The sequence below is a fragment of the Rhinolophus ferrumequinum genome, chromosome 20, assembly GCF_004115265.2.
Source record: "Rhinolophus ferrumequinum isolate MPI-CBG mRhiFer1 chromosome 20, mRhiFer1_v1.p, whole genome shotgun sequence".
Classification (NCBI taxonomy): domain Eukaryota; kingdom Metazoa; phylum Chordata; class Mammalia; order Chiroptera; family Rhinolophidae; genus Rhinolophus; species Rhinolophus ferrumequinum.
In genome coordinates this window covers 38,682,277-38,697,594 of record NC_046303.1, presented here as the reverse complement: position 1 = coordinate 38,697,594, position 15,318 = coordinate 38,682,277, and positions in this window count along the sequence as shown.

Genomic DNA, 15,318 nt, shown 5'->3' with positions numbered 1-15,318 from the left:
GCTGTGGTTTCCTCTTAAATCCAAGGATCTTGTCACCTAAAGTCAAAACATTTTTTTCTTCAAGGTCTTGCAGAGACTGGTTCAACTGGTTTATGTGTTGAAAATCATCTCTTAAGCAGATTAGTTTTTGAACTCATTCTTCATCTTCAAAACACGAAGCAAAATCTGGCCTATTTTCTTAAAAGTATTCCTACAATTCACCTATTGGCTAAAGCATCTTGCAGCAAAGTCTTCCTCTGCTAAACCATCATAATAATCTTTACTTAGCAAAGGATTTATGTTCTTTTTGTCTACATTTTCACACAACCTTGAAATATGCTTAAGTAAATTGGTCCTTGAGTAATAAAGATAGGATATTTGTAGATTATCCAGATTTCCCCTCCATTTTATCATTAAGAATTTTCACATAGCATCTCTGCATAGAAAGCAGTTCTACTTTGTAATGTCAGGATTTTCCTTTCTCTCTTTTCTTTTTTATTAAACAGTCTAAACCTTTGCTGAAACAAATTATTTATGTGGCACCATAGATACAGATAGCAAATAGTACCTCCAAAATAGACCTTTTGATTCAGGTATAAGGGCAAAAGTACTAAGTATATCTTTATCTCTGATTGTCTCAGCATTTTATAACAGAAAAAGAAAAGTTTTGTTTAATTTCACTATCGTTTACAAATCTTGAAAATGCTGGAGCATGACACTTATTGCTGAAATCTGTTTACTTATCATCTGAATGGAAAAACTGCAATTTTTCAGTTATCATACAAAACCTTTTCAGTATATTGACTTTTCCTACTATTTGAGAATTTAAAATTTTAAATTTCACACACTGAGACTTGTCCTAGAATTCTACTCACTGGAATTTTACATGTTGGTATTATTAGATTCCCTTCAATGGCATGACTTTCCTCTCCTGGGCATTAATTACTCCTACTAAATAACCTGCTTCCTGGTAATTTTTAACGTGACACTTTTTAATAAAAGCTTTATTCTGTATGTTTTGAGATTCCAATGGAAATTTAAAATAATCTTCACCTTTTCTTGTCAAATAAATGCCATTTTCAGTTAACTTTCCTTTCAATTTGAGGGGAGCCATTGCTTTGTATTTAAATTATATGTTACCAACTATATAAAAAAAAAGGAATAAGACAAATTGGAATACCTGTTCATGTGAGAAAAAAGTTTTAGTAGCTTTCATTATATGGGCAAACTTTTTTGTGTCTTTTGTTGCAATGATATATATGCACTAAAGTATACATGTGCATGATTCAGAAGCTTGTAATTGTTCACCTTCACAGTATTAGAATTTACCATAAGTCTAGGCCTAGAGTTCTCTTCGATATCAAGACATATTTTTAAAAAAATCACTATTGGATTCAAAGCAATGTAAACACACTCATAAAATATATAACAGAAAGACATATTACAAATGAGAAAAAAATACAAAAGAAATACATTGTAATCCATATGTGATCTCCACAATCCATATTTTGCAATGATTAAGAAACAAAAACCAGCAAAATATGGTGGTATAGGGAAGAGCAAATTAGTTGTGACACATAAAAATGCCTTATGTTTCTTTCTATTTTTTTTCATTAATTTGTAGAGATTCTTCCTACCCCCAAACCAATCTGCATAGGTTAAAGGGAAACTGAGAAAGGTAATTAGAGAAAGGTTCATGCAATTCAGTTTACCAATTGTCCCTGAGATTCTTAACTCATGTTAAACACTGAGAAGGGACTCAACTACACGAACACAGTTTTACTGTGAATTCTCATGTGTACTTGTAACATCATCAATTAACTTGCCAATGAGCTGTTTGCTCAGTGCCCATCACTGCAAACTTTAATATCACACAGGGCTCCAAGTCGAAAAAAGATACAAAGCTATTTTTCCACTACTACTATCTTTCACAGAACTTAGCGACATTTTATGACACCTGGATTTCTACAAAACTCCATTTGAAAACCATATATATGTGTGTGTATATATATATATAAATATCACTATATATTACTATATATGTATATATATACACACACACACACACACACATATATTATATATGTGTGTGTGTATGTGTATACACATATACAGAGAGAGAACAAAAATTGTGGATTAGATAATAGTAGCGTATCATTGCTAAATTTCATAATTTTCAGAATTGTACAATGGTTAGGTAATTATGTAAGAGAATGTTTAGAATTTAGGAGTTAATGATGTTAGCATGATGTTTCTAACTTACTCTCCAGTGGCTTAAGAAAAAGAATGCTAGATCTAATGGGTGAAATGTAAATAGTTGAGGAACCTACGGATACGTTTATAAACATTCCTTATATTACTTATGCAACACTTCTGTAAAAATGCAATCAAAGTCACAGAGAATGTATAAGAGGTAAAGTTAATGCTCATGTTAACCATGGTCTATGGATAGTAATGATGCGTCAGTGTAGGCTGGCATGTTGACATCCGCCATATAATAGCCAGCCCAATCCTCCACTCACTAGTGAAGCATTGAATCCCCATCAGTACACACACCAAAGCCTACAGTGCTCTTGGATTATTCTTTTATTGTCTCATTGTTGAAAATGAACAGAAAATCGTGATCCCCATACATTTGAGGAAAGCCTGAAACATGGCATAGAAAAAACAAGATATATAAAACAAATACCCTTTTATCTCAAATGAATATCTTCAGAGGAATTTGAAAGGGCTTATTATACACAACTAACATGTGATTCAAAATAAATGAGAGACAGACAGAGGTGTATTGGAATATGAATAAAAATGAAAGTCTGATTGTTAAAGATAAATTAGTACAAAGGGCAAATGGACCATATTCCAAGAAAGTAGAAATGAATGACAGAAGAAAATGTGGAGGAAGATGATAAAGGACATAGAAAATCAGTCTAAGGTGTCGGACCTATATGTAATAGAGCTTCTAGAAAGGAAAAACTGAAGAAACATGTCTTCATATAGAACAAGCATTCCAAAGCCCATGAAAATATAAATCTAGAGACTGTGATTAAACAATTGTGAAATTGCAGAAAGCTAAAGATAAATTTAGAAGTTTGTTTGTTTGTTTATTGTCAAGAGGAAAGGGAGTAAGGAGATATTAGAGGCTGAGGAAATAGTTACCTGAAAAGAAATGAGAATTAAATTAGGATTGGTAGTCTCATCAGCAACACTAGATATTAGATGACAATAAAGAGGTATTTGTTAAATTTTGACAGACTATTTTTAACCAGTCATTCAGTACTCAATATTTGCAATTAAGTTTGAGCCAGAATAAAAATATTTTCAAACTTGTAAGGAATCAGAAAACCTACTTCCTCACTTTCTTGTTTAGGCGGTTACTTGTATGCTTAGTAGTATATGGAAATAAACTAGAAAAGAGAAGGTCACAAAGGAAATGACATCAGAGTTCAAGTCCCTTTGAATAGCAAACCTAAAGATGACCATCAGACCAGATTGAAAAAAGAGGACTGCAATTTCCAAAAACAAGGTAGCTGTTTGATAAATAAAAAAAAAAAAAAAAGGATACACAGAGATTTCATATTTTTGGAGTTTTTAGGACAGTTTGATTCAGGCAATGGAGGGAGAGAGAGACAGAGACAGAGAGAGAGACAGAGAGAGAGAGAAAGGGAAAAAAGACTATACAGGAAACAAACAGTCAGCACACTTTCTGAATTGGCAGACAAAGAAATTTACATTGTCATATCAAAGTAAGCATTGTGTCCTGACTTAACAAAAATAGTGACATAATTTAATTTGGAAGATGGGTCAGGGTATTGAGGACGTTTAAGAAATGAACCTCTATCATATTAGAGAAACATCACTGAACCAAAATTGGTAATATAAGCATTCAGTTTTTAAATACAGGGTTAAAATGGGCACAAGATAGGGAACTTTGCTTTTTATTTAAAGTCCTGCTGTTTTTAAAAAAACGTATTTGTAAGATTATTTTGATAACTCATCAAACCCATTCTCTTCATATGGCACTTGTGAACATAATCAATTTGCATTTTCTTAGTTATAATAAGTTTCTTGACACTCCTACTTACAGTGTCAAAAACAGAGGCGAATATCAGACATAATTGTAATATCAATAAAACACACAGAATGGCTCTCTGAATCACTTCTTTCTATATTCTTTACAAAACCCAAATGACTTTGTTTTGTTATATTTAAAAATGTTTTCTTGCCTGTTCTTTAGGATGTGAATGCCAGCTGTTGTGATGTTTTGATTTGGTTTTCAAGAAACTCATTATAAAACATTTTATGTCATTTCAACTTCAAGCTAGAAGTCCTCAAGGTACAAAGCCATAGCATTTCCTTCTGGAACATTCAAAATATATTTGAAAAATGAAGGCAGTTGTGTGTTTAAATTTTTTGCAGAAGATTATCCGACAAAAACAATGATATTTCATTTTCATCAGCCTCCCAAACTTTCCAGCATTTTACTAGAGTGCATTAATCAACCTCAGGCACCTGCTGATATTCCAAGAGCAAATTTAAAAATTAAATTCTCAAAATCAAACACTGAAGTCAGCCTGAGTTAACTTTGAAGTTCATTTGTAATCTGTTACGTGGGGCAGATTATTCTGTCCATTTGTAGTTTCTTCATATGGGACATAGTATTATTTATTTCTATCATTGGTATATATAGTGAAGTTATACATAAACAGTTTTGAACTATTCCTGGCAAAGATTAATTCATGGCTGGACAGTGTTGTAGCTGCTGATGATGATGGTTCTGATAAATTTTATCATCATCATTGCAAACCCCAACCTTCTCAACAAAGCTTTTTGTTTTTCTTGAGTATTATTTGACAGATGGGATATCACTAATTCTCCCTTCAAGCTAAAAATATGCATGGCAGCAGTAATGTCATAAGTAGATAGATAGATATGCTGAAGGAGATGACATGAAAAATGTAAGTTACGGCCACAGAAAAATGTGACTACAATGCTTGTATTATGAAATGCCTTTATAGCTAATTCCAAATGAACTGTGACTCTTAAAAACATGTCAGCCATTGAGAGAATAGTGTCAGGTGGATGATGACTTAGAAAGACAATGCACATTTGATTATCTAACTAGTACGTATTATAAAACGTGTATTTCATACTCATATTTTCCTACTGTCAACATAGTACAGAGATATTATGTATTAAAGAAAAGATATATAATAATCACAAATTTAACCATCAGACTGCTTATACTCTAATCACCCTTGATCCATCTGTGATATGTTCAAGACCCTCAGTGGATGCCTGAAACTGTGGATAGTACCCAATCCTACATATACTGTTATTTTTGTTTTATATTGTTTCGTTTGTTTGTTTTCCCTATACACACATACCTTTTCACTTCAAGAAAGCACTTACCAGCTTTGCTCTGGCATATCTGAATCACCAGCATCACTACTGCACTTTGTGGCCATTATTAAGTAAAATAGGGATTGCTTGAACACAAACACTTTAATACCACGACGGTCGGTCTGGTAACTAAGGCAGCTACTAAGTGACTGATGGTAGGCAGGTAAAATAACAGTGTGGATACACTGGACAAGGGGATGATTCATGTCCTGGACAGGACAGAGTGCAATGGTGCCAGATTTCATTGCACCACTCAGAACCGCACTCAATTTAAAACTTATGAGTTGTTTATTTCTGGAATTTTCCATATATTTTTGGACCGCCATTAACTGCAGGTAACTGACACTGCAGAAGTGCAATCGTGGATAAGAGGGGACCACTGTACATGCACAGGAAATTTAGCACTTTTTGTTTTCTACAGAAGATCCAGATTTACTCACAACTTCCCAACTTGCTAGGTTTTAAAGGGAGAAATAAAATATAGTTTAACTTGCCAATGAATGATGTCAGTTTCCACAAATATAAAAATCTATTTTCAATGATTTATTCACTTTCAGATAAATATTTTGTCTTTTAATTGCCTTCATCTTGTTCTGATTTTCATCAAGATGACCTTATGGTATAACAAGTCCTTCAATCTTCTGAGAGTGACAGGAAATAAGGCACTGAATCTTCATGTTTTTTAGTTCCCCTCCCATCTGTGCTGTGGTGTGGCCTGTATAGTCCAGGTGCTATGCTGGTGATCACTGAGATGTGACTTCCTAGCAGTCTTCGGGTGTCTATATTTTGGCATCTGTGTCTGGATGCCATGGTGCTAATTATTTGTCTCCAATCATGAAATTCTTTTAATCTATTTCAACCTGTCTGTAAACCTTGTAACATCTCCATTTCCACACTGATACTACAGGATATTTTATTCTAACCTCCATGCACATTTTTTTCTCAGATTCAGGAAAGGGGCCTCATGTTCATCTCTTGAGCCACCTTCTGGCATTTCTGCATTTTTATATGTTTGCTTGTTTGTTTGTTTTGCAACATGCTGGATATTCAGCCAATTAAACTGTTATTGTCTAAAGCTTACTTACTGAATTGAAACCCTAAATGATGCTATGTTTATCAACCTTTGTTTCTGTCCTAAATTCCTCAAATCCTAGTGATCTAGTACAGTATCTCTTATCAACAGTCAATTAATAATAATTAACTAAATCAACCAAGTAGTCAATCAATTAATGTAGTGGCCAAACTAAATGAGAAATGGAAGGGTAAATAGGATGAGTAAATATATTCTAGTACTAGTTCTAAAGTAGGTGAGGGTGGGTCCCCAAACCAACAAGCAATTCTCTGGACCCTAAATGGGTGTCCTGCAACTCAACTTAATTCTGACACTGTCTACTGGAGATAGCATCAGATCCCACTGGTTAAGGGTCCAGTCTTACAAGAGTACCCACACCTCTATCCCTCAACTTCAGACACTATATAAACCCAAGTGGTTTCCTGTGTTTCTGACAGACTGGCTATAAATCAGACATTCCCATGACCTCCTCCTTGGATTCATTTATTTGCTAGAGTGGCTCACCGAAGCCAAGGAAACATTTCACTTACTAGATTACTGGTTTATTATTAAAAAATATCACTCAGAAACAGCCAGACGAAAGAGATACACAAGGCAAAATATGGGGAAGGGACATGGGACTTCCGTACCCTTTCCCAGTGTGCCACTCTCCCCAAATCTCTACCTGTCCACCAACCTAGCAGCTTTGAACAGTATCCTTTTGGGTTTTTATGGAGGTTTCATTACCTAGTCATGATTGATTAAATTATTAGCCATGGTGTTCAATTTAACCTCCAGTTTCCTTCCCCCTCCCTGGAGGTTGGGAGAGGGGAAACTGGAAGTTCTACCCTCTAATCACTACCCTGTTTCCCCGAAAATAAGACCTAGCTGGACCATCCGCTCTAACCGGTCTTATATTTTAGTCAAATAAGATGGGGTCTTATATTAATTTTTGCTCCAAAAGACGCATTAGAGCAGATGGTCCAGCTAGGTCTTATTTTGGGGGAAACGTGGTAGGTGGGTTCCTCTGGCAACCAATCCCACATCTTTAGATTACCTAAGAACTTTCCAAAAGTCACCACACTAACAATAAAAGGAACCTTTGTTGTTCTTATCACAGAAAAATTCTAAGGGTTTTAGGAGCTCTGTATCTGGACCAGGTCCAAGATCAAATATATATATTTCTTCTTAGAAATCACAACATCACAATTGGAAATCACACTAAATTAAAGGATAGATTCAATAAATATGTAATTTTGTTGCATGCCAAGTGTGAGTTCATCAAGAAGGATCATGTGCAAACATGATGAAAAGCATAGTTCATCTCTAGTGGAAGATGAATTAAGGACTATAAAAATGGTCTTGAAATATGTAAAAGTGCTTGAAAACATCTGATCTCAGGTAGCCGAAGGGCCATGCTGCTGTCATTGAAGTTGTAAAGAATTTTGTCAACGTAGGAGATGACCATAGAAGCTATGAGCTTGGTGATCAAGGAAATGGATTGAATTTTGAATGTCTGTGGCTGATACCACCTGTAAAGAGGCTGGTGTTAAGGTATGATGAGGATTTTCCAAAGGTTATAGCTGGTTGGTGTTGGCATAAGCCTGGCTTTCAATTAGCGTGGAAGTCTATTGAGTTCTGATGAATTGGTAACTTCAGAATACAGAACTCTCTGGAGAAGAGAGCTTAAAGAGAAAGTAAAATTTCAGTTAAAACAAAGAAGTTGAATTATTATTTACAGAAATATTTAACAATACAACAAAATATATCTTCAAAGTGTACTGTTACCTTTGAGGCTCATTGGAAAAGCCCCGTAATGACTATGAAGATAATAGTAAGGTGAGCAGCTTAATGGAATAGTGGTGCGAATATTGAATAAAGTATTAGAGAGGTAGAGTTTTCCTGTGGTACATAAGAGGAGGGATGCAAAATACAGGAAGAAATTAATAGTGAAATTAAATTTATAGTGGTGTGGGAAGGAAAACAAATGAGAAACAGAAATTGTGTTAGTGAGAATATTAGAGCGGTGACTGCACTCAGACAGTAAAGGTCTCGGTTATGGTGGCAGAACTTCTCATAACTCTTGTTATAAGCTATTTCAATTACATCCAGAATATTGTCACATATTAAAGCCTTGTTTTAGGAATAATCACAAGCAGTTTTATGGTGACTAGGGCTGCTACATTCATTAAGTTGCCTTTGTAAATGAAGGACTAAAGAATTCATGAATTTTATTTTTTCAGACCTAAAATATATGCCATTTTAATAAATACTTTTAATTTTTGTGCATTGACTAAATCATGAGAATGTCTTTAACAAACACAAATCAATTCAAAATGTATATGTAAATGGAGTCACAGGTCAGCCTTAACAACCTGTAGCCACTTAAACCCTGGTAAAATGGTGATATACACTACCATCAATGTCATGAAATGCAAAAAATGCAAAAGATAATTGGACGAGTTCTGTTATTCTCATAATTCTCTAGATTCTGAGGCACTAAGATGAAATTTTAGTTTCCAAAAGTTCTAAACAGAAACCTCATGTAGCCCAGAAGTTAATTTCTAAGATTTTATAGAAAAATCATATTTTCCATCTCTGTCCTTTTAATCCAGATGGGGTGATTCTTCTCTGCTATGTCCTTCATTCAAGATCTACGAATCCCTTTCAAATTTATTATTTGTAAAATATTTCCTATTTAGAAATGCTCCCTAGAGGCTCCTTTTTGATTCCCACAATGTCCCTATAAGTTAAGTAAGAATGTATTTCCCCCCCATTTTATAGACAAAAACGAAGTATTGTACAATAAGTTTACATGGTTTGTTCATGTACATTAATGGAGTCAAAATAAAATTCTAAGCTTTGTATTCCAAGTTATGATATTATATTAAGTTGGTGCAAAAATAATTTCAGTTTTTCCAATTTTAAACCTTTTAAACCACAATTACTTTTGCACCAACCTAATATGTAAAATTATAACTACTCTTAAAATATATGTATATATATTTTTTCATTACAGTTGATGTAAATATTATGTTAGTTACAGGTGTACAACACAGTGATTAATATTTATATAATTTATGAAGTGATCACCCTGATAAATCCAGTACTCATCTGGATCATAGATAGTTATTACAATAACACTGACTATATTCTCCATGCTACACTCTACATCCCCATGACTATTTTGTAAATACCAATTTGTATTAGGTTGGTGCAAAACTAATTGTGGTTTTTGCAATTATTTTTAACCTTTTAAACCACATGACTTTTGCACCAACCTAATACTTCTTAATCCCCTCTCCACCTTCACCTATCCACCCAACCCCTCATCAAACAACCATTAAAATGTTCTCTGTATCTGTGAGCTTGCTTCTGTTTGAATTGTTCATTTATTTTGTTCTGTAGATTCCATGTGTGAGTGAAATCATATGGCATTTGTTTTTCTCTAACTCACTCTACTCAGTACAATACTCACTGGGTCCATCCATGTTGTTGCAGGTGGCAAGATTTTATTCTTTTTTATGGCTGAGTAATATTCCATTGCATATATGTACTTCTTTATCCATTCACCCAGTGATGGACACCCAGGTTGCCTCCATATCTTGGCTATTGTGAATAATGCTGCAATGAACACATGGCTGCACATGTCCCTCCAAAGTAGTGTTTTGGGTTTCTTCAGATAAATACTCAGAAGTGGGATTGCTGGGTCTTTCTTTGATTCATGTCATAACCTTTGTTTTAAAGTCTATTTTGTCTGATATAAGTATCACTACCCCAGCTTTTTTGTTTGTTTCCATTATCATGAAATATTGTTTTTTTCATCCTTTTACTTTCAGTTGGTGTGTGTCTTGATCTGAAGTGAGTACCTTGTAGGCAGCACATGTAAGGGTCTTTTATTTTCTTACCCAGTCAGCCACACTATGTCTTTTGATTGGATCATTTAATCCATTTACATCGAAAGTAATTGTTGGCATATATGCAGTTATTACCATTTTTTTGTTCATATTTTTTATCTTTTTTTCTTATTCTCCTTAAGAAGCCCCTGTAACATTTCTTATAATACTGGTTTGGTGGTAATGAATTCCGTTAGCTTTTTCTTGTCTGGGAAGCTCTTTTTCTCACCTTCAATTTTAAATGATAGCCTCACTGGGTAGAGTAGTCTTGGTTGTAGTTACTTGTTCTTCATCACTTTGAATATTTTGTGTCAATCCCTTCTGGCCTGAAAAGTTTATGTTGAGAAATCAGCTGACACTGTCTTCTGAGAGCTCCCTTTTGTAACTAACTGCTTTTCTCTTGCTGCTTTTTTCAGATTATCTCTTTGTCTTTAAATATTGGAATTTTAATTATAATGTGTCTTTGTATGGGCATGTTTGGGTTCATCTTGCTTGGGACTCTCTGCACTTCCTGAGCTTGTATGTCTAATTTTTTCATCAGGTTAGGAAAGTTTTTTGTCATTATTTCTTCAAATAGGTTTTCAATTTCTTCCTGTCTCTTCCTTCTCCTTCTGGCATCACTATGATGTGAATGTTGGTACACTTGATCTTGTCCCAGAGGCACCTTAAACAATCCTTTTTTGTTTTTTTTTTTGTTTGTTTTTTGTTTTTTGGTGTTTTTTTTTGCTGTTCTGATTGGGTGTTTTCTGTTACCTCATCTTCCAAATCACTGATTCAGTCCTCTGCTTCATCTAATCTACTGTTGACTCCCTCTAATGTATTTCTCATTTCAGTTATTGTAGTCTTCATTTCTGACTGTTTCTTTTTTTATGTATTCTAGCTTCGTTTTTATGTTTCCTATCTCTTTTTGAAGTTCTCACTGAGATCACTGAGCATTTTTATAACCAGTGTTTTGAACTCTGCATCTGATAGAGTACTTGCCTCCATTTTGTTGTTCTTTTTCTGGAGTTTTGTTCTGTTCTTTCATTTGTGACATATTTCTTTGTCTCCCCATTTTGGCTGCCTCTCTGTGTTTGTTTCTATTTATCAGGTAGAGCTGCTATGTCTCCTGTTCTTGGTAGAGTGATTTTATGTAGTTGGTGTCCTGTGGGACCCAGTGGTGCAGTCTCCATGGTCACCTGGGCCGGGTGCTCCAGTTGTGTCCCCTGTGTGGGTTGCATGTGCTCTTCTGTTGTGTGTATGCTCCTTGGTTGCTATTTGCACATATATGGGAAAGGTTGACCCTTGGGCTGGTTGGTTGTGAGGACTAGCCATGATTGGTTGTGAGGACTCACCAGCTGTTGTGCAGGGGCTGACTCTGCAGAGCAGGATTTGCATTAGCAAGGCTCTGGTGCCTGCCTGTTTGCCCATTGTGTGTTTCTTTTTATGGAGGCTATTAGTTGGTATTTTGGTGTGGTCTGAAGCTGGCCACAAGGTGTATTGTTTCTGGGGCCTCTTGGAAGGGGCTCTGTTGCAGGCCAAGGTCAGCCACTGCAAGTACCCTGCCTGGGGCCACTTGATATGAGCTACAAAATGATTTGCTAATGTTTGTCATTTGTGCAGGGCTTGGAGGTGCCTGGGAGAAGCTAAGCTGTGAACCAAGTCTAGCTATTGGTAGTGCTGGGTTTGGCGCTGCTTAGCAAGAGGTATGGGGCATGCCAAATATTGATGCTGCTTGTTTGAGGTTTGTGAAGCTTTGAGAGATTTTAGGAAAGTCTGCTGCATGAACCAAGACAGGCTATTTGTATGGAAAAGATGTTGGAAGCAGCTTGGGTGCTCCACAAGTTGGGTAGGTTGGTGTCTCAGGGATTCACCAGGGCAGAGCAAACAGTGTTAGCCAGGTTGATGGAGACTCAGGGTGCCCACGTGTGTCTGCGCACTGGGTGAGGAGAGGGCTCAATAAGGGCCTCTGCTAGTACTGCTGTCTCAGAGAAAGCTGCCCCTCCAGCCCTCACCCTGGAACCAGACATCTCAGCTACTCCCCATATGTACCTGATGCCTTTTGAGTTGCTGCCCCAATGCTGGAGCTCAGATCAAGTGGGTCCATCAGTAACTAAGTCTGTGTGTAGGCCCTTTAAGAGGAACACTTGGCACTCCAGCAGCCCTCTGTCTCACCCAGCTACAGTGTCCACTGTTTTTCACAGTCAGGAGTTATGAGGACTTCTCTTCCTGACACTAGGGCCCTAGGCTGGGGAGATTGGTGTGTAGGGCTGGGACCCCTCTCTCCTCAGGGGGACCTTTGCAGTGGAGATATCCCTCCCAATTTTTAGCCTCAACACATGGGTGTGGGACCAGCTTTTTCCGAGTATCTGCTACTCCCACCAGTCTCAACATAGCTTCTTCAGTATGTCCTTAGTTGTAAGGTTTCTGTTCAGCTAGACTTCAGAGGATTCTCAATGATGGTTGTTCTGTAGTAATTTTGATGTGGTCATGAAAGGAGGCAAGCACAGCATTTACCTACTGCACCATTTTGACCAGTATTTTGAGTGTGTTTTTGAGTTTTGTCTACGTTGTAGTATTTATCAACAGTTTGTTCCTTTTTACTGTTGACTAGTATTCCATTGTATAGATGTAAAACATTTTGTCTATTTCTTCATTAATGATGGACCTTCAGGTTTTTTCCAATTTTGGCTATTATGAATAATGTTTCTAAAAATTCTTCTGTGTCTAAGTCTTTTGTGTTGACATATGTTTTTATTTCTCTTGGGTAGTTTTTATTTCTCTAGATACTGGGTTGTATGGTAAATTTACGTTTAACTTTTAAGATACTGCCAAACTGCTTTCCAAGTTGCTTGCAATGTTAACTTCCTATTAGTCTAGTATGAGAGTTTCTATTTATCCAATCCTCAACATGTGTTATTATCTGTTTTGTTTTGTTTTTTGTTTAGTTTTGTTTTTTGCAATAACAGTGTGTATGAAATGGCATTTCTTTGTGATTTTAACTTCTCTAATGATTAATGATGTTGAGTATATTTTTGTATGCTTATTAGACATTGATATATCTTTGGTGGCTCTATTTAAATTTGTTGCCTATTTTTTTCATTGTATTTTTTAATGTTATTATTGAGGCTTTTTTTTTTATTTGAGACACAACTAGTATCTTAAAAAAATATTCAAATGTTATTTTTTGAATATTGGTGTGCATGTTTAATCTAAATTGTAGACTTTTTTTTACTTAAACTATCTGTTGGTAATGCAGAGATATCTTATGCTACAATTACAATGTGATATCATGATTATAATGGGAGAAAAACTACCAGCATCTTACTGGAACTCCAACTTTTTATCCCATCTCCAAAATCTGGCATCATCTTCAAATTGAAATTACTCTCTACCTCACATGTAAAATACTTCCATTTTTTTTTTTTTTTTTTTTACAATTTGTCATGAGTTTTCTCAGTGTGGTTTTAATTGACCTTTTTTTCATCTGCACAATGTTAGTATGTAAAATGAAATTATTCTGCAGCCTTAATTGTATACAACGTTTACTTTCTATAATTACAAGGTGAAATGCAAATTATAGGTTATGCTCAGAAATGATTGTTCCCAATTCAAGGACTGACCATGAGTTTGCCTTGCATACTATCTTATACAATTAAAAAATGTCATTTAACACACTTAACTTCCAATAACGCAGAATATAACAGCTCCTCAAGAGAGACTTTACTATATTTGCTTCATTTTTTAAAATTTCATTAAATTACAATTGATTTGGTTAGTACGGTAGTTCCGCCTTATCCAGTTTCATTTTCCATAGTTTCCGTTAACACACAATCAACTGAAATTCAGAAATATTAAATGGAAAATTCCAGAAAGAAACAATTCAAAAGTTTTCAATTGTGTACCTTTCTAAGTAGTGTGGTGCAGTCTCTGCCTTTCCTCTCCATTCGTCCCAGGACATGAATCATCTCTTTTTCCCTCTTATCCATAGTGTATGCTACCAACCCATTAGTCACTTAGTAGCCATCTGAGTTATTAGATTGACTGTTGGGGTATCGCCGTGCTTGGGTTTAAGTAACCCTTACAGTAGCTTAACCCTACATGACAATACCTATATCACTTCATCTCATCATGTAGGCATTGTATCATCTCACCTCATCACAAGAAGATGAGTGGGTATAGTACAATAAGATACTTTGAGAAAGAGACCACATACATGTAACTTTTATTACAGTATATTTTTAGTACTTGTTCTATTTTTATTAGTAGTTATTGTTAATCTCTTACTGTGCCTAATTTATTTACTTAATACAATTCTAGCAAAAAGTTTTGCAGTTCAACCCCTATTAAAAGCTGGGGGGAGGGCTGGCCCGGTGATTCAGGCGGTTAGAGCTCCATACTCCTAACTCCGAAGGATGCCGGTTTGATTCCCACATGGGCCAGTGGGCTCTCAACCACAAGTTTGCCGGTTCAACTCCTCGAGTCCCGCAAGGGATGGTGGGCTCTGCCCCCTGCATCTAAGATTGAACATGGCACCTTGATTGAACAATGCACCTTAAAATGCATTTCATGAGGTTCAATATTTTTTATGAAATTGTTTTAAGTGGAAAGTAGTTATCACATAAGTGATTAAAGTTTCACCAAAAGAACAATTTTTCTAGGTTCAGATATTGTCAAGGATGACAGCATTCAAGAATAAGACAGAAAGGAAGGAAGGAAGGAAGGAAGGAAGGAAGCAAAGATGGAAGAAAAAGACCAAAAATTTATTTTTCTCAATAATACCAGCATCCCTGTAACCTAAGTTCAATTGGAGGTTGTGTTAGTGCCATGTATGGAACATGCTGATCTTTATAACCTCTCTATCACCTTATCTCTTTTCTGAGCCACAGTGGTATTTTTTTCTGATGGACATATTCATTTTTAATCATATTTTGGTTGTGCTATTGTCTGCTGTGCTCTAAGTTACCGTATGTGGATGAACCCTCACTGCTTTATTCCCTCAAGTCTGTCTGG